The sequence below is a fragment of the Gallinula chloropus genome, assembly GCF_964237585.1.
Source record: "Gallinula chloropus genome assembly, chromosome: 4".
Lineage (NCBI taxonomy): Eukaryota > Metazoa > Chordata > Aves > Gruiformes > Rallidae > Gallinula > Gallinula chloropus.
The window spans coordinates 29,505,595-29,530,071 of NC_140088.1; the positions used below are offsets into that span (position 1 = coordinate 29,505,595).

The 24,477-nt window shown below is 41.6% G+C and overlaps 1 protein-coding gene across 1 annotated transcript in view; it reads left to right on the forward strand.

The window, feature by feature from the left end:
* The first annotated feature begins 10,667 nt into the window (after positions 1–10,667).
* Positions 10,668–24,477, forward strand: part of TEAD1 (TEA domain transcription factor 1) — a 152,578-nt gene continuing 138,768 nt past the window's right edge. The window contains exon 1 of the mRNA XM_084264048.1: positions 10,668–10,755. The gene's annotated coding sequence lies outside the window, so the exon portion shown is untranslated. The remainder of the gene's footprint in view (positions 10,756–24,477) is intronic.

Consider the following 24,477-nt stretch of genomic DNA (forward strand, 5'->3'; position numbering starts at 1 on the left):
AAGACATTGTCATTAAAAAAAGCTCTTGTGCTGTGTTTTTGTCCAAGTAATTTTTTGCGTGAATGGTATGACCCAAATGAGCTTTTTGTGCTGAGGGGCTGGTGGGTGCTGGTGTACTAGTTCAGTCATGTACCACTACTCTTTGCTAGTACAGACAAGATTAGTTGAAGACACTCTGCCCAAGGAAGGGGTTACAGGCTTCTGGTTTTGTCTAACTACTACCTGGTGTTTCTTCTTTACTTGCTTTCAGCAGTTAGAAGTGACTCAAAAGCCTTCACCTGCCTCTAAGTATTATTATTAATAAATCAATCTACTTCCCTTAGTATATGCTTGGAAGGAGTTTACCATTGCTGAGTACTCTACTGCACTAACAATGCAGTCGTTCTGAATTTCAGATTTTTCCAGCAGTCACTGATGTCAATTCTTAAATGCCTCTATCTGACAAGCCATTTAATTGCTCACTTTAAAAGTTCACCAAAGCTCAGCTGGGCCCGGACTTTCAGTGAACCTCAGTTCTGTACCTGCAAGGAATTGAGATGATTCTGTGACACCACATTAATCGAATAAATTAAAAAGATTACTTTTAAAAAATATTGATTGTACCTGACAGACATTTGGGGTACAATTATCTTAAGGCACAAAAATTGTACTTACTTGCTTTAGAGTATTTTGGAAGTTGACTTGCGGACAAGTTGGGAACTTGACTCTTCAACTGTACCAGAGACTAAAAAGTTGCAGGAATGAACAGAGCTGGAAAGAGGACTTTTGTATGTAAATAAGACAGAAAAAAGAACAACTAGAAGGTAGTGTGGTAGATGTGTTCACATTAGGAAAGTGTGATGTGCTAGAGGCATAAAGAGCAGTTAAAAAAATTGGATGGTACTGAGTTCTGCTGTTACCTTAGCTACTGTGAGGATTACTTTGACCTTCTGTAACAATTTCCAGTTCATACAAAAGGAAGTACTGATGCTTAGGGTACAAGGGTGGTGTAAGGATCAACTGCTTAGTGTTTATAAAGTGCTCTGAAAACTATAAATGTTATGTAAATCAGGAAATGCTGACAGACATCATCCATCTGGGACTGATTGTGAAAAATAACAAATTAACTAATTTCTTCAGGATCTAGAGGGTGAAAGAAGCACATAAAACATACAAGGCTGTGCAGGTGGTAGAGTAACTGCACTCGTGAGGTCACTTAAGATGAAATCATGTGTGAAATAAGGTCAGGATTCTCTATGTTTATGATAAGCATTAGTCCATTACATCATCTCATTGTTTGACATGCTTCTATCCAACTATTTAATGACCATTTACAGGACTGTGATTCACCATTCCTTATGTGTCCCACTTACCTGTGACACCCACTGTGGGCAGAGCACTTTGCCCTGTGTGCCATGTACAGCACACAGCCCCGAGCCATGAACACTTACTGGCTAGCATGACTTGCAGTTGTCCCTGTCTTCCTTCTGCTAACACCTGTTCCTTAAGACTGTACAGTTATTCCCCCACCTCGGGAAAACATTGCTCTTCCTGCAGGATACCTCAAACACTGGCAATGTGTTCCTGGCAGCCTTTCTATAGGATGAGTATATGAGCAGAAAATAAAAGAGCAGAAAAAAGAGAGCATTTGTCATCAGGATTAAGCTTCACAGTATCTAGTTCATCCAAAGCCGCAGAAGTCTGAATTTTTAAGAGCAGTAAGCAGTTGTTTTAATTTCCAGTAAGCAATATCAGTTCAGTTACTGTTTGTCATTACCAGAACATGACAGAGAAAAAACAGTGAGACAAGAGACAGTCCAATATTAAAATTAACAGTGGGGATCCTATTCTGATTTGCTAGAACACCAGCTAACCTCAGTGCCTCCTACATCTTCACATGACTTCTCTTTTTCCTGTTTCCAAAGCTGTCTTCCTAAATACAGGCTAGATGAAAAGTATTTGTGGTTCCCCCTGGGAAGGATGAAGAAAGGTCAGGATTTACATGGTGATATTTACTACTACAAATTCTGTAATGGCCATTTCAGAAACTTGATTCAGCAGTTTACATCCCTGTGAACAGAGTCCATCTAACTACATACCCGTACACCATTGATTTCCTAGCCACTTTAGGTAACGTTTTCTTCCTTCATTGGCCCATCAACTGCAAATGAATTTGTAATTTTCCTACAAAAAAAAAAAACCATGTAAGCCTGGCCTTCAAGGATTAGTTGCAGTAAGGATTGCATTACCTCTCTTTAGATTTCTTTTTATACTCATTTGAACAGGAGAGGAAACACTCTTCTGAGTCCCCTTCCTTCATCTCTCCTCGCCCGCTTCCCCGCTTCTGCAGCAGAAAGACCGAATCCTGTTAGGTTTGTATTGCCTCAGAAATAGTGCTGCTCTCTCACAGCTCCTCAGTTCTGTCCTGAACAATCCCTGTGCTTTGCAAGTGTAACAGGTTTCCATATTTTAACAGAAGAATATGCACTGCAAAAATAATGAGGCAAGAGGAACTCAGGTCCTTTTTGCAGGTCACATTATGTGATGCATAGAAGAGAACACAGCAAGAGTGTCTTCTGACTTTTTCCTTTTTTTAGCAACATCACCCTTAACACCTCTGCAAGCTCATACTTCCCCATTTTAGTTTTCTCCCAATTTTATTTACCATGTGTGACTTTACCTGCATTATGAATGGAGAAGTGGAGAAAACCAGAGTGGCTATAAGGGTAACTGTGTTCTAGTTGAGCCTTCAACGTGCAACCTGTCCTACCTGCCATGGTCATATCCCAGGTATTGTTTTCACTTCAGAGGAAGTTAGGGTTTGTTTTTATCAGAACTTCCAATGATACTTTGGACTCTATATGGATAAGGAACATTAAACAATTCTTCCTTGTCTGAGACAGTTTGTTTTCACTTTAGACACTGTCACCTGTGCTTCATTGGTTTTGGTAGTCTTTCCCAATACCTGGTAAACTCTCCCTTAGCATGTGGCTTTCCAGGGATTCAGTGAAGCAGTGACCATGGGACATGCTGCCCTTGGTGTGACAGAGTAAGTGGTCTTTGCACTCCTGACCTCGGGCCAAGGAGCAATGGCTCAACTTTCTGCCAGCGGCTCCATGTCACCTGCCTGCTTGCTTACACCCTAAGTTGCTTATAAGCAGATAGGTCCAGCTGCACTCATTTTCACCTTTTGCAGTCTCATCAAAGTCGATTGTGAAAGTGGGATTTGTCGTATTGCAAAAGAAGCTGGTATCTCTAGTGAAGAAGCCTGACACTTTCTCTAGTGAAATTTCTTCAATTTCATAGAATCATTTTAGTTGAAAAAGACCTTTAAGATCATAAAGTCCAACCTTTAACCTTACACTGACAAGTCCACCACTAAACCATGTCTCTAAGTGCCACATCTACACGTCTTTTAAATATCTCCAGGGATGATGACTCAACCACTTCCCTGGGCAGCCTGTTCGAATAATTGACAACCTTTCAGTGAAGAAATTTTTCCCAATATCCAATCTAATCCTCCCCTGGCACAACTTGAGGCTGTTTCTAATTGTCCTATCACTTGTTACTTGGGAAAAGAGACCAACACCCACCTGGCTACAGCCTCCTTTCAGGTAGTTGTAGAGAGTGATAAGGTCTCCCCTTGGCCTCCTTTTCTCCAAACAACCCCAGTTCCCTCAGCCACTCCTCACAAGACTTGTGCTCCAGGCCCTTCACCAGCTTCATTGCTCTTCTTTGGACATGCTCCAGCACCTCAATGTCTGTCTTGTAGTGAGAGGCCCAAAGCCGAACACAGTACTTGAGGTACATCCTCACCAGTGCTGAGTACAGGAATGATCACTGCCCTAGTCCTGCTGGCCACACTGTTTCTGATACTATCCAGGATGCTGTTGGCCTTCGTGGCCATCTGGACACACTACTGGTTTGTATTCAGAAGGCTGTCAACCAAAAATTCCAGATCTTTTTCAGCTGGGCAGCTTTCCAGCCATCGTTCCCCAAGCCTGTAGCACTGCATGGGGTCATTGTGAGCCAACTGCAGGACCCAGCACTTGGTGCTGTTGAACCTCATACAGCTGGCCTTGTCCAGTTCCATGTGTAAAGATGGTATAATGGATCCCATGTTTGCTGCTGTTCTTTGAAATTTGGCTGTTGGGTTGGTTAATGTCTTTAACATCCCACAACATGTTTCTTTTGTTACAGATGGTGTGGACAAACCTTAGGCCAGGCCTAACAGGGAGCCGGGTCTATGGGGTCCACTGCCTTTTTGGGGATGGCAAGGTGGCCACAGACTAATTTGGATGCTGCAGCATTACAGGGGACAGAGGCAAGGCCTGCCCATGAAAGGACATGCCACAGCCTCTGAGGTGGAGGCAGGTGGTGGAGAACTGGCCAGGCTGCCACATGAGTGTGCTGGGACAAACTGACACCAGGGATGTTGTTTGTGTATCCTTCTCAGTGACTGGAAAAGGCCTACTTAGAAATAATTCATTTTGGGGGAAAAGAAAGTCTGGCCCTTGTCTCTCCCTGTAGAAGCCACCTTTGGACTCCTTTTGGTGAGCTAAATGGATGCTCAGCAATGACCTTGTACAACCGATCTCACAACAAATTGTTCTTTTAAGTGCTTTGAATTATTTCTTGGGTGTATATTTTGAGCATGATCCAAAGGAAACCTTTCTTAGGTGGTCAAGATAAACATAAAGGTGTCTTCTAACATTATTTTTATAGTTACTGTTATTTTTAATGCTCTTACTATTATTATTCTGGTATCTAGATAAGTACTGAGACTTCCTAGAATAGCTACCCACCTAAAACCCACTGAAATCAAAGGAAATTAGGCACTTTGCTACTGAAGATGATTGAGAATACCTACACCTAGCTTCAGGCAGCTAAGTACCATTAAGTTTGGGCCAAATTGAAGGGAAGGGACAAATATGCCATTTGCATATTAGGCAGGCTGAAAAGTGCTCAGAAATCTGAAATTTTTATGAATCAAAGAAGAGATTCTTTGGGAACTTGAGTAGGAATTTTTCTGCTTTTTCCCCAGCAGAAAATTATGGTAACACAATAATATTTGTAGTGAAAAATATTTTTACAAGCCCAGCCGCCCAAGCTGTTTTCACAGCAATTTGTTTCCATCAGTGGGGTTAAGAATTATTGCCATCAGTAGAAGGAATAGGCCGCTGGGCTTATATTGTTTGCTCTAAAGCAGGACAAGAACCACACCATTTTGATGTTAGTGATTTCATCAATGGAAGAAATACACAACCCTGTGTAATTTTAGAAAACTCTCAGTTCACCTTTTGAAATAAGCAACCAGAATTGTCTGAAATTATATATTTCCACTCTCTGTATATTTTAACTCAGTTGGGCTCTGAGGCCGTGGTTCATGTCCTGGCTTCCTCTCTACTCAATTATTGTAAATTCATTATTAAACTATTATTTGTTTTCATTCTCTACACTCTCTGCTGCTTTACAAAGCTCAGGAGCTAGATTTATAATACGGAGAGCTCTGTTCCATTACTTTAGAGCTTCCTCATAGTATTTTTGTTGGCATGTTTAACAACACATTGATTTGGGTATTTAATTCTTTGCACACTATAGATTAACCCTAACCTACATACTGCTTTTAAGTATTTCCCAAGATTAGTGGCTTTCCTAATCTGAACTGCAATTCAAATACAGAGTTTTAACATTCTTTTGGTGCTTGTAACCAAAACGCTGTATCCAAGCATTGTTGAACTTTGAGGTTCATTCCAAGTCAAAACCAGACTCTGGATCTAGAATTTGCAAAGTCCATCTTATTTTCTTCTGCCAATACTCTCTAGGCAGATGAGAGTTTACTTATTCCTAGAGTAAGCTAAGAATTCTGTTCACCCTGTATCGTTGGGTACCATTTCATCTCTGGGAGACTTAAAAGCATCTTCTGTCTGTCCGTCTGTTCTTGGGTGGCTGGGATCAAATACGTAAGTTTCATGTCCTGTACCTGGCATAGCTAAGGGCAAAGGGGAAGGGAATGCTCCCTACTATCAGTGATCTCATTAATGAAGACAAAAGTGGTTCCTATATGTAAACCACAATCCAACCTCCATCTTATCGTTAAGTATGATCACACTTGCCTCTGCACCCGTCTCAATAGGACTTGCACTCAAAAATAATATTTTACTGGCAAATGCAAGACATGACAGTACTACAGACCTTTACACTCTAATCATATGTTATTTTACTTGTTCTTTCTATCCTTCCCTACCTTACTCCTCTCATTGTTAAGCTACTTCCCTTTCCTCACTGCCATCTTCTGTTCACTACTTCCTATTTTTCTTCTCATAAACTATGATCCCCCTTGTTTTCTCAGGTGGTTTCCCATTGGCTGTTTTTTCTGCCCCATTGATGTTTCTTCTTTTGCAGGTTTCCCTTTCTCCATTTATCCCCCTTTTTCAATTTTCTTTTTATTCTTCCTGATTTCCTTCTATAGGCATAAATATTTCTCCCACTTGCCCTTCTCCATTCTGTCTCTCCTCTTTCCCCAGACTCTCTCCCTGGAGAGAGGTGTCCATCTCTTGAATCTTATTATTTCTTATCATATTTCCTCATATTCCCTGCTCATATGTCTCTCTTCTACATGAGATAAGCATTTGTCCTCAGGAATTGTCCCTGTCTGGGCTTGTCCCAATGTCCCTTTGTTTTCTTCAGCTTTTGCAATTCTCAGCACACCTGTGTGCCTGAAGAAGCCATTCATCAACAAACACGTGGCAGGCAGTTCACCAGGCCAAGCTCTCTGTTTATGAATGTGCCTCCAATATACCTTCCTTCTTCACCCACAGAGTCTGCAAAGAAGCCTACCCTCACATGAAGGCAGCCGTTGGACTAACAGCCTGGATGATACTAAGTGATCATTCTCACCTTCTGTCACAATGCACAAACTTGTCTCTCCCCAGTTCACAGGTTTTTTCTGTCAGAAATTCATTAGGATTCCAGGTATGTATTGCTGTGAAGTGACTGACAGTATGGTATGGTAGACATGGCATGGCATGATATAACGACATGACAACCTACAGGACATATGATCCAAGAGGCAAGAAAGATCAACACTTGACAGAGTTTCTCTACCTCAGTGGTTATTGGTTTTATCAGGAGTTTACTGGCCCACACACCTATGCTCAGCAAGTGCCAGACTAGCCTGTGATTTAGTCATCACACTAGTTTGCTGTTCGTCTTGTCCTTAGTTTTAGTAGTTTAACTGGTATAGTTGCCTGGAGCAAGATGTGAGGGCAGCATTTCAGCCTTGAGTTGGAAACTGTGGATTGTGGATGAACTTTTACATTGTGCTCATGGAAGATCTCCAAGAATTTGGAGATTCCCCAAGCATTTGTTTTTGAGACCTCACTGCCTGTGAAGAACGGTAACTTTCAGAGCCTGAGGAACAACCAGAATTTAATGCGCTTTCCCTGCTGCTCACAGTTAACAGCAAAATGTGCAGGCATCAGGTAAATGTAATTATTCTTCTTGGAAGAGTTCTGAATGGCAAAAGAGCTACTGAACTGGCTGCAGACACAGGCAAACAGCTACAACCCGCTTTAAGTTTGATTCATAGTCATCCACAGCCATGAGTGTAGAAATAACCCCCTTTTTTCTTTTCCACTAGGGAAGCAAAATCCTGTGAAATCTTCTCCACTTTCATTTGTGAGACCCGCTACAGGTAAGAAGTTTTCTAACTCTGTTTATCAATTATCTAGAAATTTGCTATTCTCTCTCCGTGTGTACAAAACTAAAATACCTTTTGGGCCCTGCACAGGGATAAAAGAGGCAGTATCCTTGGTGCTTTTTCTGCAAGCCTTATGGAAAAAAAAATCAAACCCATTCATTTAAAGTAATTTCACATTTCTGTGCCTGCAGTGAACCCAGTGGAGTGAGTGAAAGTACAGTGACTAAAAAAATCTGTGGTATAGAGGTTGGGGGGCAACTTTTTTCCCAGTTTTCTGTTCCAGCTTTGGGAAAGAATTGGTGTTTGGATACACTCAAGAGACTGGCTTTCACATAGACATCTGCAAAGTGATTGAATTTTATGAATTGTGCAGACACTTAAACCCTTATTAGACAATATTACTAGACCTAATTGGAAAGGAGGAAGGGAAAAGACATTTTCTCCGTGTGTGTGTGTGTGTGTGTGTGTGTATTCCTTGTAGCCTACTTTGGGAAATAAATTTTTCAGCCAGGGGAAAAGTATCCCAAAATATGTTCATTTTTGCATTTTCCCAATCATTTGACCAACACCTGCTCAAATTTTGGCCTGCTTTGATATTCTAACGTGTTGTGTGCCATTTCTGTGGGGTTGAGTTCTAGTAGATTTCAGGCAGCATCATTCACGTGATCAGCAGGAACATTGCATCCTCTGCTTGTGCTGCCTGTTGTACACACTCTGTGCTTGGTCCACAAAGGCGAAAAACAGTCACAGGCTCTTCATGAACTGCAACATGAGCTTTAAGTGACTTGTTTTCAAGAGGCTCCTGGGATAGACACAGGCTTTGACGGTGGCTGTTACCAGCATGGCTGTCTTACAAGATCGGTACAGGGAAAGCACCAGGACAAGCACGTTTCTGGCATTCGGAGAGAGACATGTTCGGCATCTTTTCTTAATGTCGTACACAAGTCACACACAGGGCATTTATTGTGAATTCCACCAGCATGACATGAAGTTACATGTGATGTGAGCATGTTGATGCTGTCTGATGACACCGACATGTGGTTCTTCTGAGGTTGCAATGTGATTTTCCTGACATCTCTACAAGTCATAGCCCTGCTAGGCAAACTTTCTAAGGTGGATAGAAATGTATGTTTGCACATCAAAATAGGCAATTTATTTCACAAACAGGCATCGAGGTGTCCAGTTATCCATTTTGCTTATGCAAATACAAGTATTCACAAGCACAACAGCTGTGCCTGCCTTGTAATTATTTCCATAAGGTAGTGGATTGTTAACTGAAGGAGACATGCCTTATGATAATGCCTGGGGAGTGCTTCTGGGGGATGGGTGGTGCCAGTGCCAGAAGGGCAGTCTAACGGCACTTGGGCTTACAACTGGAGTGGTGTAAAACTTGCATTGTGAAATCTGAAGCTGGGCCGAGTTTTGTGAGTGAGGTCTGGAGTCAGGGTGAAGTCTGTGGACCCCTGGACCATGCTATGTCAACGCTGATGTGTGACGTGTACAGAGCTGCCCTGCTCACACGCCCGTAACAGGACTTTGTCGGGCCCTGGGGTGCTGAGCTGTCCTGCTCACACCCCCTTAACAGGACTTTGTTGGGCCCTGGGGTGCTGCGGGTGTCCTGGGCACAGCTCTGCATTTCCTGGGGACTAGCAGGGGCTTTTTTGCACACGGCTCTGCAGTGCGCGCAGGGCCCCCCGGGGGAGCCTCCCCATCCACCAGGGCCCGGGCTCCTGGGGCCCGTTGCAGACCCCCGCCGCTACCCCACACTTTGCAGCCCCGCCGCAGACCCCCGCGGCAAGCCCATCGCGAAGCACTGCGGACCCAGCTGCGGGACAGCGTTGCGCAGCACCGCAGACGCCCAACAGGCGGGTGGCGGCGGTGCGGTGCCCTGGGCTTCCCTTCCCCGCTCCCCTGCCGCCGGGCCCCCTCCCGCGGGCTCCCCTATGAGGTCAGCGCGGCGCAGAGGCCCCGCCCGCAGCCCCGCCCGCCCGCCCGCCCGCGGCCGCAGGGGGCGGCGGGCCGCGCTCCGCCCCGCGGCCGCCCCGCTCCCGCGTTCATTTCATTCCTCCCCTCATTCCGCGCATTCCTCGCATCGCTGGCGCCGCGCAGCCCGGCCGGGAGCCCGGCCCGCCCCGCCGCCGGCCGGGCAGCAACTCATCCTCCGAGGGCTCCGTCCACCGGCCCGCGGCAACCTACCGCCGCGGTATAAATAGCCAAGCGGCGGATTAAAAATAGGCGCGGGGCCATAAATAGCCGGGGCGGCCCGGGGGCGGCGGGCGAAGTTTGCCGTCGGAGCGCGGCGCGCTGGCGGTGCGCGGAGGGGGGCCGCGGCGCGGAGGTAAGAGGGGGCCGCGGGCGCGCACGCCGCGCCGCCGGCGCTTTGTGCGGTGGGGCGGGGGGTCGGTCCCGGCCGGGGTCGGCCTGGGGGGCCGGCGCCCCCGCAGGTGCCGGGGCAGGCGGCAGAGGGGCCGCGGCAGGGGGAGAAGTTGTTTCCCGCGGAGTTTCTGCCGCTGCGGGGCCGCGGCCGGAGCTGCAACAGGCGGCTGCTGCCCGCCCCGCGCCGCTCCGCTCCCCCTCGCCGCCGCCGCCGCTCGCACTTAGTTGCCTGAGTCACTGCTCTGCAGCCGGGCGCGCACACACACGCGCGCACACACACACACACTCGCACACACACGCGCGCACCGATCCCTGGCATTTTTCACATTTTTTTCCACGGGGAAGCAAGAAGTTAGGAGCAGCCCCGGGCTCGCCGCAGACGCTCGCAGCCCTCAGGAGCAATCCCCCGGCGGTGCGGGCTGCCGAGCGGCCCGGCCTGGCTCGGAGCTCTGCTCGCTGCCCTGCCCCGAGTTTTGCTTTCCGTCCCCTTTTTGTTTTCCTGTAAAAGATGAAAGAAGGAATGTCCTTTTTCGCTGCTTCTTCTCCTTCTCCAGAGCTGCTGCTGCCGCTGCTGCTGGTTAATTGCACATTCAAGTGGAAAATTTTCGGGAGTCAGCAGAAACATTGTATCCAAAAAAGACAAAGTCGCAGTTACAACAACACCGAGGAGATTGTCCCTGGAAAACTTCTTCCTTTCGGTAGGAACCATAGGGTGGTTTTTTGGGGGGGATTTTTTTTTTTTGGTTTTTTTTTTCTTAATTATTCCTCCGTAATGTTTTAAAGAGATCTATTCTACAGATGTCCACAGTGCTGATGCGGAGGGCCGGTGGCAGCCTTTGTTCACAGAAGGAGCGTTTTCAAAGGAAGTACACTTCTGAGGGGGAGGGAAAAAGTTATACAGTGCGGCTTTTGTAACAACATTAAAACAAAGCGGCCCCCTCCAAACAGCGAAGTGCAAACAAGGAGGAGAAATAAAGCCGGGGGAGGCTGGGGGGAGGGAAATCTCTCTTTTTACCAAGTAAGAAAGTTTGCGCTCCTAACTGTTGAACGTAATCCTAGTCGTGATTTTTTTTCTCCTCTTGAAATCTGTTTCAAGTTGAATGGTGTTACAGTATAAAAATATTTATGAAACAATGAAATAGCAGCCACCCATGTTTCTCAGGAGAGTTGTTAACTTATTAGAAACAAGCGCCTGCCTTTGATATGAAGAAATGAAAAGTGACCTCCAGAAGTGCTGGAAAGTTAGGGAGCAGTTCTGCTCTACGCTTTCTGAATGTAAATGGCTCCCAATATTTTTTAACTGTTCGTGGTTGAACACGCTCTGGGAAAGGAAGGCCAAGAAACATCAGGTTGTACTGGCATCTTCTGACGTGAAACAGTATATATAAGAAATGTAAGCTGAAATGGCACAACCACGGGGAAAAAAAAGGCGCCTGTACGTCTGTAGTCCCGTCTAACAGAAGCATATTTGCTTTTCTTCACTGCTGATAAAGTTTAGAAACGCAATATTGCCAGTTAGCGGTTTTACCGAGATATCAAACCCAGATAATGGCAAAGTTTGGAGCTGTACTGATAAAATACAGTTTTCTCTAACTGAACATTCAGTTATTATGCAGTACATCTAATATGGAAATCTCTGTGGGAATGCCTCTTGCAGGAAAATTCATGTAAATAACTAAGTGCTATCTGCAATTGAATATGAAAACAAAAATGATTACAGTTATATTAGGACTTAATTTTAAATTATGTAGGATTCTTCTTATTACTGTAGATTGGGAAAGCATGTCTCTATGTGTGATGTATTCTGTCTCTATAAATAGTTGGGGAATACCATTACAGGGATATTAGATTGTACTGATGGTTAGATGATGCTATCAAAAATGACATAGACCGGTATATTAAATTACTTCTGGGGATGGAAAGGAAGCTTGCATGTTTGTTTGTATATATGTGTGTGGGTGTATATATACACATACATGTACAGACACACATGTATGCCCGCTTTATCTGGGAATAGAAATACAGGGATTAATACAGTCAATGTTCTTAAAACACAAAATTGGAGAATTTCTATTTGGGTTGTATTGTGAACGTGTGAATTTTTAAAATTAACTTTTTGAAATTATTTCCATTAAGGGTAAAGTTTTTTTGAGGTGTATGTGTTTTTCAGCTCCATGGTAGAACGTGTCTCTTCACACTGCACTGATTTTTAATTAGGTTATAAGGCATTTTCTATACCATAGGGATAATTCTGCATTTTGTTTGCTGCATTAGCTGACCAAGCAGAAATTTTGATTACAAAGGATTTATTTTAATTATTCTTCCTGGTAATCTAGAAATAGTTTTGGAAAGTACTTTATTGCCAAACGTGTTAGGTGTATTTTGAACATTGATTTTACATACACAGCTTTGGTGAAGTAAATATTATTAGCCTTTGCACCCAGGAGAGAGTAACAACAGCTCTTGAGATTCAAATTATGATTTTATATGCTGTACAGTTTCTTAGTTGGTGCTGAGTGGGGTGTATGCGAGCGGTGAAGCAGAGAAAAAATTTTGATTTGACAGGAGTCTTAATAAAGACAGCCTCTGCTTAAAGGAGTTTTAATTAAACAGCTAAAAAAGAACAACAGAAACTTAATTATAAACTAGATCTGCCATGAGTTTCCAGCTGAGAAATGATAGTGTATCCTAATGTGTGGAGATGTGTGAGCATGTGTGTAACATGCTTGGTATAATTTATAACTACTGGGTTTTTTTGTTGTTGTTGTTGCTGGACACTGTAGTGGTTTTGGATATTGTTAAAGTGGTTTTCAGGCTTTCTTTGTCCATGCCTGAAAAACTTGAGCTCAGGGAAGTCACATGCAGAGGAAAAAAGCTTTCTTCCTTCTTTCTTTCTAAGGTACCTTTGTAGATCGTACTTGTAAGCAAACTTGAAAGATTACTACAGGCAAAAGTGTAAGAAAGACTTGTGGAGCTAGAGACAAATTGTGGTGTCTTTCACTTAGTGAAAAGTGAAAGGTAAAAAAATATGTAATTGTGTGTTATGATACAGCTGTCAGTTTTCAGTCTATAAAGTAGGATGGCTACAGTGTTGGAACAATTTCAGTAGAAGTAATCTGATTTTACTGGAAGGTGCCTCAGACTGTTTCCAAAACACAAAGATTTTGTGTACGGTTCTGCGTGCCTGTGTTTGTGAGAAGGTTACCTCCAAATGTTACGCTTGGAACGCAGGGTTTCTGCCCCTACAAATACACACGTACATCACTTTTTATCTGGTATTTATTCGTGGTGTTAGTATTAATGCTGTGTGTTTCCAGAGGTGGTTTAAAAACTGTCTTTCTGAAGTGTTTCCATTTATCTAAGAAGAAAAGGTTTGCTAGATCCAAGTGTTACTCAGGTTAAAGTGACTGTGATGACTCATAGGAGCAAACATTCACTGGATCAAATACTAAGATATTTACAGCATATGCTTTATGTACACGGTTAGTATGATATTTGATGTCTAAAGAAGGACATGGGTGCTATCGTGTATCTTTGATTAAAAAGTATTGGATTTGGCACACATGCTTTTTCAAATTTTTGTACAGGGCTTATGCTCTGCTTTGCTTACAATCTCTCTTAAACTTGCAGGCAAATTTCTGTTAAAAGTTGGTTGCTCGTTCCATTTCTGCTCTTATTCACGGTGTGTGCAAATGTGAGGTGAGGGCTGACTTTTTAAAGAACGGATCTAAATTCAGGTTAATTCCACTGATTTCATGTGGCCTGTTACTCTATTACATTGTCTGTAATGAGGGTGCAAATTGGCCCTTTAAACATAATTTTGAAATCCCCGGTTCATCAGAGGGACCTACTTTTGCATGAGAGAAATAGTAGTTACTTATTTCTGGGATTTGAGGTTCAATTACTGTTTTGTCACCATGCAGCACTTTGCCATTAGGGCTTGCCTCAAGTAGGAATGTTTTATATTCCTAAACTACAGCCATTTACTATTAAAAAAATAATTTAAGTGAGTCTCAACAGAATTTTAGACCCTGCGAGAGGTAAATCATCTCCCTGAAAGCAACGGCTGTTTGAGGTTTTGTGGCAGTTTATGCAAGTAGTGTATAATTTAAATTGTATGCTGTGATATATGAACGGATTAATGGCATTATTTATTGTAAAGCCAACTGACTCTAAGCCACACTGAAGACACATTTTTAGAAGAAAAATCTCTGCAATAAATTCCCACTTTATGACCATATCTTGCTCTCTGTTCTTGCACAAAACTCCTTTTGACTTTTGCAAGTGGAACAAGGATGGAATAATATTTCCTGGAATAATTTTGTGTTTGGTTTTAATGATTGCTCATTTCCAAAACATAAGAGAGTGAAAAGTTGCAGACTTCAATCCTTTGAGGCACCAACTTCAAATCTGCTGCTCAGATTTGTCACATAAAATTCAGCCAGGAGTTTTCTAATTTAAAACTCCAAACCTTTCTTGGTTTTGTATGAAAACGTGATCCCACTGCAGTCCTTGTGAGTTTTATCTTGTTATTGGTGAAGCTCTTTTTCTGTGTTTATGCAGATTCAGCAGTCTGATACTATATCGGGTTATTAAAGTTCCACCAGAATTATACTAATTTTAAAATACAGGGATTGAAGAAGTGGAGGGAAGAGAAAGAAGGCTATGAGCCTGTGTCAAAATTTGGCTCCTAAGGACTAATTTAAGAGATTCTACACAGGAAGTCTATGAATGTCTCAAAGAATAACCCGTCATGTGCTACATCCCCTTTGTTTTTGACAAATTTTTGTACATACCTCAAGAACGTGATGAAAATCCACGGCGTGTAAAGAGTTTATAGGTTTATAGATGCTCACCTGGTTGGTTCAGGGTTGCAACCCCATTTCCTAGTCCCTCCAGCTTGTGTCTGGGTTCCTCAGAGGCAACCCACTTATGTTTGGCTCCTGTCCAGTTGAAGATATCACCTACAACTTTTTGTTCTTTGTCTTCTAGTCATTGACAACACAACGTGATTACTCCCTCTGCATCCTGTTGTACCTTTCCAAATGGCCCTCTTAGATTTCTGGCTCTTTTAGCTCTTCACTAAACTTTCGGGTCAGAGAGAGCCTGTGTGGCAGCAGAAGCACATGAGCACAAAACACAAGCTTGTTTGCTAGCAGGTCGGAAGGTAGAACGTGAAATCTCAGAGTGCTTGGGGCAGGAAGGGGAGGAAAGTTTAGGATTATGTGTAAAACTATTAAAATGCTATTGTCTGGGAATCTAAAACAATGACGAGTGCTGTTGTTTTTACAGATACATGAACTGAAAACTGCTGCTAATGATGGGAAATGTTAATTATGTGAGAACATATTGAACTTATATTCTCTGGCATGAACTTTTTTAAATGCATCAACTGTGCTGCCTTTTATGCGCACAGCTTTCTAATTATCATAATTCAGTACAGCTCTGGCTTTTGGAAAGAGTTCAAGTGCAATCTCAACTTAACATGAAAGGAGGTTTTTTTTTTTTAACTGAGAATGTTCAAGAACAATTTGAAAAGATAATCTAAAAATGCTACGTACTTAGCTTGGGTATAAGTCAGAAAATAAATGTGTTCCCATAACTGCCTATCAAAGCAGAACAGATTATTAGAACAGAAAGTTATCTATTTTTCTCATTATGTCTTTCACACTCCCACAGAACACAACTAAAAACACGTTTTCATAATTGAATACCATAGACAGTTCTACTATATATTGATTGACGGTAGTTTTTATTTTGTCACTTTTTGAAATGAGTGGATTATTCAGCATTTGTTAAAAGAATTTTCCTCAAATAGTATGGAAGTAACAAAGATTTCATTTTCCTAAATAAAGCAAGAAGACAACTTCCATCATTTTTTTGGTATTAACTGATTGTGTTTCTGTAACACATTAAAGTCCCATTGTAAATCTTACTTATCTGTCAGTATTCACACCTTGTCTTCATGGAGCTTGAGGGGGTTGTAAATACCAGGTCTTTCTAAAGCTTTCCAAAGTGGTCGGTTGTTTGGTTGTTTGTTTTTGTGGGGTTTTTTGGGTTGTTTTGTTTTTTTAAATGAGAGGAAAATAAATTTCATTTAACTTGTACTCAAATCATCCTTTCACAGATTTTTTTTTTTTTTGTATGGGAATCAAATTTTTAGTTTCTACACACCACTTCCCCCGGCCCCCCAAGCCCGTTTTACCCAGCTTCTATCTGAAAAAGACTTTTTTTTTTATATATATATATATATACTTGTCTTTTCCTTTATTTTACGTGCTACATTTCTAAAATGCAAAGAAAGCCCCAGTGAAACAAAATGACTTCATTTGAGCTGGCACTTAAGAGCAGAATTCACTTCCATAGTGCTGAAATAAAAGAAGCCAAGTGTTTTAAATAGCCACTCCCCTAGGCCAGAGTGTTTTTAGAAAAGCTCATTGTCTAGATTTGAGCTGTAGCAGTATGCCTGCCTCTGTTAAATCTCCTGATCCAGACAGCTCGATTTCTAAAGTTGACATCTGGTTTACTCTTTGTTCACCTGTTTAAAAAAAAATGCAAATAGGCGAGTGTGCCATTGCCCTAGAGCTCTGTAAAAAAATAAAAATGCTGTTGACAGTTTGTCAAATAGTGCTTCCAGTCTGAGACTGCAGTAGCCTATTGTTATGCCAGCAACAGGCAACAGAAGTTGTGGCACCATATGGCTAGTATATGCTTCAGATAAGCTATCTGTTAATTTAGCTTATCAGTAGCGTTTTGATATGCTTCACATTTGAATCACCAACCAGTATGGCCTTGGGTATTTTTGGTGCCAAATTATTCCTTAACATTATAGACATCACAGTTATTCCCTTGGTGGAATCTCTCCATTCATTCACCTCATGGTGCCCTGAACAATGGTGCTTATTTTTGGAATTAGCTGGCATGTTTTTTTTACATGGTTATCTTTCTGTTGGGAGATTATAATTCAGGAATGACATTTTGGTTTTGAGGGGAGAAAATGTCAGAACACACTTTAGGAGAGAAGGTAAAATCATAGAGGTTTAGTGGATTAAAGCCTCTGTTATCTGTATCTCAATTAAAATAGATAATTAATTAATAGGAGAAAAGAAATTTTGTCCATATTTAATCAACCACCACTACCATGAATCCACACTTTATGTCCTAAAGGTGGTTTGCAGTTTAAATAAAACACAAAACTCTGTAAACAGTTTCATTTTTCACATTACTGATGTTACCTTTATTCTCTCAAAAAAATTAGCCTTTGAAAATATTTGTGTGCCTATATCTGCTCTCAGATGATCTTCAGAGATTTTTTTTTTACTTATTTCTGCTTTTTCCATGTTCAGCTGAAAGCCTTGTAGAAGACTTGAAGATTCAATGGATGTTCCCTTATCTTTCCTCTACCCCAGCCTTCCTTTGGCCATAATTACTTTGTTTCGGAAAAGTCTCAAACATAAATACAGTCTTCCATTCAGTGTTGCAGTGATGTCCTTAGGGTTGGATCTGTCTGCATTGCTCTCTGACCTTGCAGCACATTCCTCTGTGTCTTCTGCCCTACAGGCTCCTTCTGGCATGGACCCTCCTCTTTCTTTGTGTATGCTCTTACTTGCTGTCTTGCAGTGTTTGATTTGGGGCTCCTTGCTTTTGACTATGGTGGCTTTTTATTTCCTTCCTTTTTCTGTCTGTACTGGCATATCTGTACTGTGCATGGGCAGCAGAAAGAGACCCCGTTGGGTCTCTTTGGGTGTCCCAGTCACCATGTTGCTTCTACTCCTTCCTTGCACTGGCTATTGGAAAGAAAGGACTGCTTGTGCTTGTACAACGCCTTTCATGTCCAGGATCCTTAATGACCATTAAAAGAATGAGATTCTCAAAGAATGCTACCATCATCTTCTAAATCTGTTTGCTGACACCAGCTTTTTAGCAATGAAAGGAGGTCAAAGAGAAGAAAGTTTTTCTTCTCTTTCTTTGAAACAGAGTAACATGGTGGCCTGGAACACTGGCTGTTCAGTGGCCCACTGAAGTCCACCCGGATGAACTGCATGGAATGCTGCAGGAGCTGGCAGAGCACTTAGAGGCCAACCAGGTGGGCAGTGAAATGACACGTGATGGTCCCATCTCACCGCTGTGCCTGAGTTGACACGGATACCTGCAGAAAATGAGAAAGGCTTCCTGCACGTGGCTTGGTGTCTAAGGCTGTTAGCATAAACTTTTAGTTTCTCTGCAGGGATGTGCAATGTTAGCATGTCCTCTCAGAACTGTTTTTGGGATCACCTCAAACTTTAATTCTGTTTTAAATTCAGATTTAGAGTTCAGGTCCATGGTGTGACTCAGATGCAGTTGGGTGATAACAGCATTTTTTGTCTTCAAGATTATTGCAGATTGGACTTGTTATCTCTCATCGCAAGGGGAAGGAGAGACAGTGAGACTTCCAGTTCTCTAAGTCCTGTGTGCATCTTCCTTATAAGTAATTTTTAAATGCTTAATAGCAAGAGGCAACTTTCAGTCCACTAATGTATCCAGTTATCACAAGTAATGAGTATGGGTGTCTTTGGGTTGACGGGACCATTAAAACATAACAAATCTATGTTTATCTAGCACAATAAGATGCATCTTTTGTATGGTTGTGGGTTGTTGTTTTGGGGTTTTTTTTGATTAAACTTCGGAGTCTGTGAAGTTTTAGTTGATTTGGTATCTGCTTCACTTGGCTTTACTAATATTTTGTTGGTTCCAGTCATTGTTTTGTAATAGGGAATCCATAGCTCCTAATAATGTGCTTTTTATTCTTTAAATTGACTATCATTTATGCATAATGCTTTCTTACTCTGCTTCTTGGCATATTTACTATATGCTTACTGAGCAATTGTATGTAAGCAGTTGAATGGGCACATTTCAAAGACGATTTTAAAATATGCAGTTTCCTATACCAATTCGCTTTAGCCTCTGGCATTAGTGATGTTTTTTCTTGGTGAAACAATGACCCATAAATAACTTTTATCTTCCAAAATATCTAAAAAAAATACAAAGAAGTCCAAAGCATAGTAGAATTATCATAATTCTTAGTTGCTTGGAAAATTAACTAATATTCTGGCCTCTGAGATTTTGGAAACAAATTAAAGAACCCTTTTTTAGGTAGCAGGCTGCTTTTAATGGTTCTTCTGTATTAAGGAAAGTACAGAATTGTAGGTTATTTATTTCTGGGCATGCAGTACAGGGTGAAGAGCCTGCAATTCAGCTAGCAATGCCTCTGTGCCCTGAGGTAAACTCTATTTCACAAAGGGAATTTTGATTATGGTCTACTGCTCTGTAGCATAGTGGAGGCTTCAAGAGGCAAGTGGTAAATGCTACCAAAGAAAAGCTGGATTGGAGCCACTGACGTCATCTAAGTAAATCTGCTGTAGGACTATAGCCATAAAATGACTGCCAGCCACTGAGCGCACTTTGGCCTTTTCTTGTCAACTGTTTTAACTGCTGGGTTTTTCTTCTTTCTTTCCTTCTCCCACCCCCCACCCCTGTTCTCCAAGCAACATGCATTTTGGGGATTTTTTTGTGCTAGTTGTACACATGGTGAAATACAGAAATGCTAACATCTCTGCTCCCCAACACTGTACACAGTGTCTGAGTAGCTGCACTATGCAGTTCAAAAATTAAAAGGTAAACCAGTACTTTTCCATACATGAGCCTCACAGAATTAAGCTTCTATCTCAAGCTATTTTTTAGGTGCAAGAGCCTGTCAGTTCAAGTTACAGCATACTGATGAGGTTTGTGTTGTGGGCAAAAAAGCATTTTGATGCACTGGAGGGCATATTTCCCTCTGGAAGAACTAAATGTGCAAAAATGGCTGGTCTGGAATTCTGAATTAGCACAAAATGCATGTGTTTGTGAGCGCTTGAGATCCATGTTAGTCATTGCTTTATGATTGACCTCTGCAGATCCAGTCACCCCGAAACAAAACTTTCTTGTTGTTTCAAACACCCAAATGAGTTGTTAGCAGCTGATCTTTTGATGATGCTTTTTATACACACCACGTGCATTAACAATAGCAGCTCTAGGATTCATTGATTAATATGTAGCAAGGGATATAGGCAAGCCTAGGGGTATATCTAAAAATGCAATTGATATCCCACCTGTCCTCGGCTTGCAGTTCAGCTCTGTCAGGATTGCAACAAAAGTACTCGGGTTTTTGACACTGGATTGTGAATTCATTGTCAACATTCTCTTTAAATGAACTTCCAGGAAACTTAACATGCTATTTTTTTAACACAGAGTGCACTGTAAAACACATTTATAATTATTAGCCAGTGTGTGTCCCATGACATTATTTGTTTTCTTGATTTATGGGGTTTTTTTTTTACTTTAAAACAAAAATTAAGCATCACTGTTTCTGAAGTTTGAGTCTTATGATCAGAAATATATTAAACCCAGTATCTTATCCATGAATCATTAGATGAGTCAGTTCCTGAAACCACTACAAGCCTCACAGTTCTTGGCTACGACTGAAAGCAGGAAATCCAGGCTTCAATAACTTCCTTTCCCAGTACTGGCTATAGCAGTGTTAGTGGTTAGTATATGCTGCTTTTGTAAGCAATAGGAAGATGTATGTCTGAGGAACAAAGGCACTCGAGTCAATTTGCTGAAACTGTTTATAATTTGTGGTCTTGATTTGAATGTCAGGATATATTGGCATATACTACATTTTGTGCTGCAGTACATTTTCCAGCAGTGATATTCTGAATATGAAATAGAGGGAACACATTATGGCACAATTCTTGGACAAAGCCCATCTAATCAGTTTACCAGAAAACAGGAAGATATTTTAGTGATATCATCCAACCCCTGAAGAGTAATGGGAATGAGAACTAAACACATAGGAGTAAATTTAAAATGTTTATTTAGCAGTTACTTTGTTTTATGCTTGTGCAACAACTATTTTTATTCTGTTTCAGTGCTCCAAAAGGGCTTGAAAAAAACCCAACCCAAACTTGGAACTTGTAAAATAAAAACACATGATTTGTTTTTCAGTCTCCTTTTTTGTAGTGAAAACTGTTTGCCTCCTCATAATCAAGGACACATTGATTGTCTCTGTCAGTGGATCATTGTTGGCTACAGAATCTGTCTCTTTAAATATGGAGTGCCTGCACACTACTGCATCTTGCAAGAGGGTGCATTATTTTTGGACTAACTGGGACTGATTCAGGTTTGGTACAATGTTGATCTTAATGTGTTTACAGCTGGAAAGTATTAAAGCTTTTATGTTCTTCTTAAGTATTATGAAAGATAGCTTGGTATCTTCTGCTTATCATTTAGTTAACTAATTAGCAGCACATAAAAGGCAAACCTACCTTCTTTAATTATTCTTTTTGTTCTTTCCTCCAAACAGTCATTTTTTTCATAACAAACTGTGAAGAACACAAGAATTGAGAGCAATAAATTAGTGAGGCACTGCATTTCAGAGCTAGTTTTGACAGCATTGGTTAAACTATATGTGCAGCTCTTCATTTAAACTGGCAGAATGGTTATTGCATGTTAGGCAACAACATCTTTTGCATTGGATAAGATGTGAAATCACTTTAATAAAGCAAGTTGGATTTTTTTCTTACCTGTTAGAGTTCAGTGTTTGTAACTTGACTTCAGTGTGACTGATGGCCTCTTCAGGAGTCTTGGTGCCAAATGTCTGTCGTTCCCTGCTGGCATCCAGCATGGTGCTGCTTGAGTCCTGTGTTTGTCAGGCAGTAACCAAAGAGGATCGGGTTGGGGAAGAGGAGGGAACACAGACCACCTTGAAGGCAAGGTGAGTGCTGAGATCCTTTTCATGTGGAGACCCATATCCATATTAGAGACTTTTCCCACCTCCTCCCTCTGCCTGTGGAGCTCCATGCTCATGGGAGAAACCCAGAGAGGGTCAATCCCTTGCTCTGACAATTACAACAGAGCCTTTGAAGGACTGTTTTGAGTTAGGGTTGAGGTTGTGCTTGAGGGAGAGGATGATATTCTTCTCTCCTGGTTGACAGGTTTGTGTCAGTACAGTTTTTGTGGGTGCTTTTCCGATGGCCCATGGCAACTACTCTTTTTTTCCCCACAGTAGGGCTTGGTAGATCCATCCAGGGACAGGCCACTAGATGTGTTTTTGCCTAAGGTGGGTTGCTGGGACTTTGGATCCAGCAGCAGGCACCCAAGCCAGGCTGCTTTGTTGATTGAGGGGGAGGTCAGGATTTCTCATAGCATACGTAATGGGATGCTATTGAGTCATGAAGGTGCAGATAGTATTTTGAAAAATGTAAACATAGTAACTGGTCCATAACTGCAATTCTTGCAGCACCAACTCCTCTGGTACAGGAAGTTTGTAAAGATCTCAGTTGTGTATACTAAGTTTCCCCAGGTACCTGCTGCTCTGCTTCTAGAGAGGAGTCTGCATCAGGCAAGCAGAGATCTTGTGCCATCAAACATGTGCAGCGCAGAGCATCGCTGGGCTTAGCCCAGTGTAGCTATCTCTGTAAACAGCTAGACTGTCTTGGAGGGGAGCTGGCTTGTCTCACCCTTCCTTCTCTGTCACATTTAAGAAAAAGGAGCGGCCTTTGAAAGAAAGAGGCTCCCGGGGAGGAATGCATCATTTCTTCCTTTCTCTTGTCTAGTTTAAGTGGTGCTTTATTCACAGATGCTGTGCTACAGCACCAGCTGTTTGTGTACACAGGATAAGAAGCCTCCCTCAGGTGTGTCCCCTCTGCTATGGGGAGCCAGATGCTGATGCTTAAGGGATTGCAGTGTTCAGCATCACACCACCTATTGTGGATTTAACTTACTGCATTGTAATTAACTTCTTGTAATAACAATAATTACAATAATTAACTTACTGAAATAATAAGGATGTTCTTCGCGCTGCTTCTGCATGCTGCTTTTGGAACAGAATTTTTTCTTTCTTATTTTCTGTTTAAGGAAAAAATTAAGCACTTCAGTGGCAGAGACTACTGAATTTTCACAGGGCCAAAGCATATATAAAAGGCATTGTTCATGTTTGTGACCACATAAAGTGCAATTTTCTGTTAATTAATGTTAAACAATTGATTGTTTAAGAACAAAGAAACAAAATGTTCAAGTGAAATAAGCCTCTAAAAATTTAGAAGCAGGTTATAGTTGTGTTTGATCTAATTTCTTTCACTTGCAAAGAGATGTAAATGATCTAATATTGTTTTCCTAGTTGAATAGTCCTGAATATGAGAATTGTAATGTGTAAGATCTGGAGATACATTTTGATCAAGTTCACACACTTTAAATGTGTATGAACTGAACATCTTTGTTTTACTATCGATCAGAGAGATGTCCTTTTGCTATAATGTGGATTTTGGTTTGAGATTAGAGACCTGGGGCTTTGAATTGCTTGCTGCCTGTAGACCAGGTCGTCAGTAGCTAGTGATTGATTCATTAATTAAAATCAATTTAAATGGATTTGTAAGCCTCATGTAACAGATTATCTTATTAACAGCATGAGAAGGGCACTGTGATCTGCAAGGAATGTGTTGTTTTATACAAAATATAGCATGATTTATGGGAGAACTTCCCAAATTGCTGTTGCTGTGAGTGATCTACACAAATGGCAGAGCCTTGCTTAAATACTGCATTAAACAGACTCTTCCTGTTGAACATGTTTATATATTTTTTGTGAGCCTCCTCCAAAAGACTCTACTTTAATCTTAGTGTGTGTGTGCATGCATGTGCCTGTGTTTGTGTACACATTCATGGTAACAGACATGTTTTGTCAAACTTCGGATCTGTTCTCATCTTGAAGGTACTTATTTTTTCTGTAGTATCTCCCTCACCCAATTTAACAATATCCACAACAAGAAAAATAATTTTCTAAATTGCTGAAAACAAAATGACAGAAAGAACATCTAATGCTGTTTAATCCACATTCCTCCTGCTCAGCAGTACTGTCTGGAGGAGACACTTTGGACAGCTGGAGGGGCTGCGCAGGCAGAGGGGAGTTCTGCCAGAAGTGAAAGTGTTGAAGAGATGGCAATAAAAGCTTTCCTGGCTGGGAGAGGGGCAATCGCCTGTCATCCCTGCATTGGTTTTCTAGCTTCTTTATACAGAAAGATGTATAGCAAAGCATTCCAGGCATCTCTAGATATTATTATGCTCTGTGATCAGGCCTCAAGAATATCTAAGCCAAGGTGTCAGGAAAAAACAATGGGAATTATGAGTATAGTTTCAAACAGAACAGGGTTGTTGCCTCCAAATCATAGCCTTGCCCACAACTTTTCAGCAACCTCAGTAATGTATGTGCTCTCCAATCTGAGTTGTAATCCAGACTTCTACAGCAAAGGAGAGTTTAAATTATGCATGCTATGTTGTAGCATCACTTTACATTCTTAGTCCCTAGTTTGTATGCTCCGTGCATGTGTTTTGGTAGCAAAATTAATTTA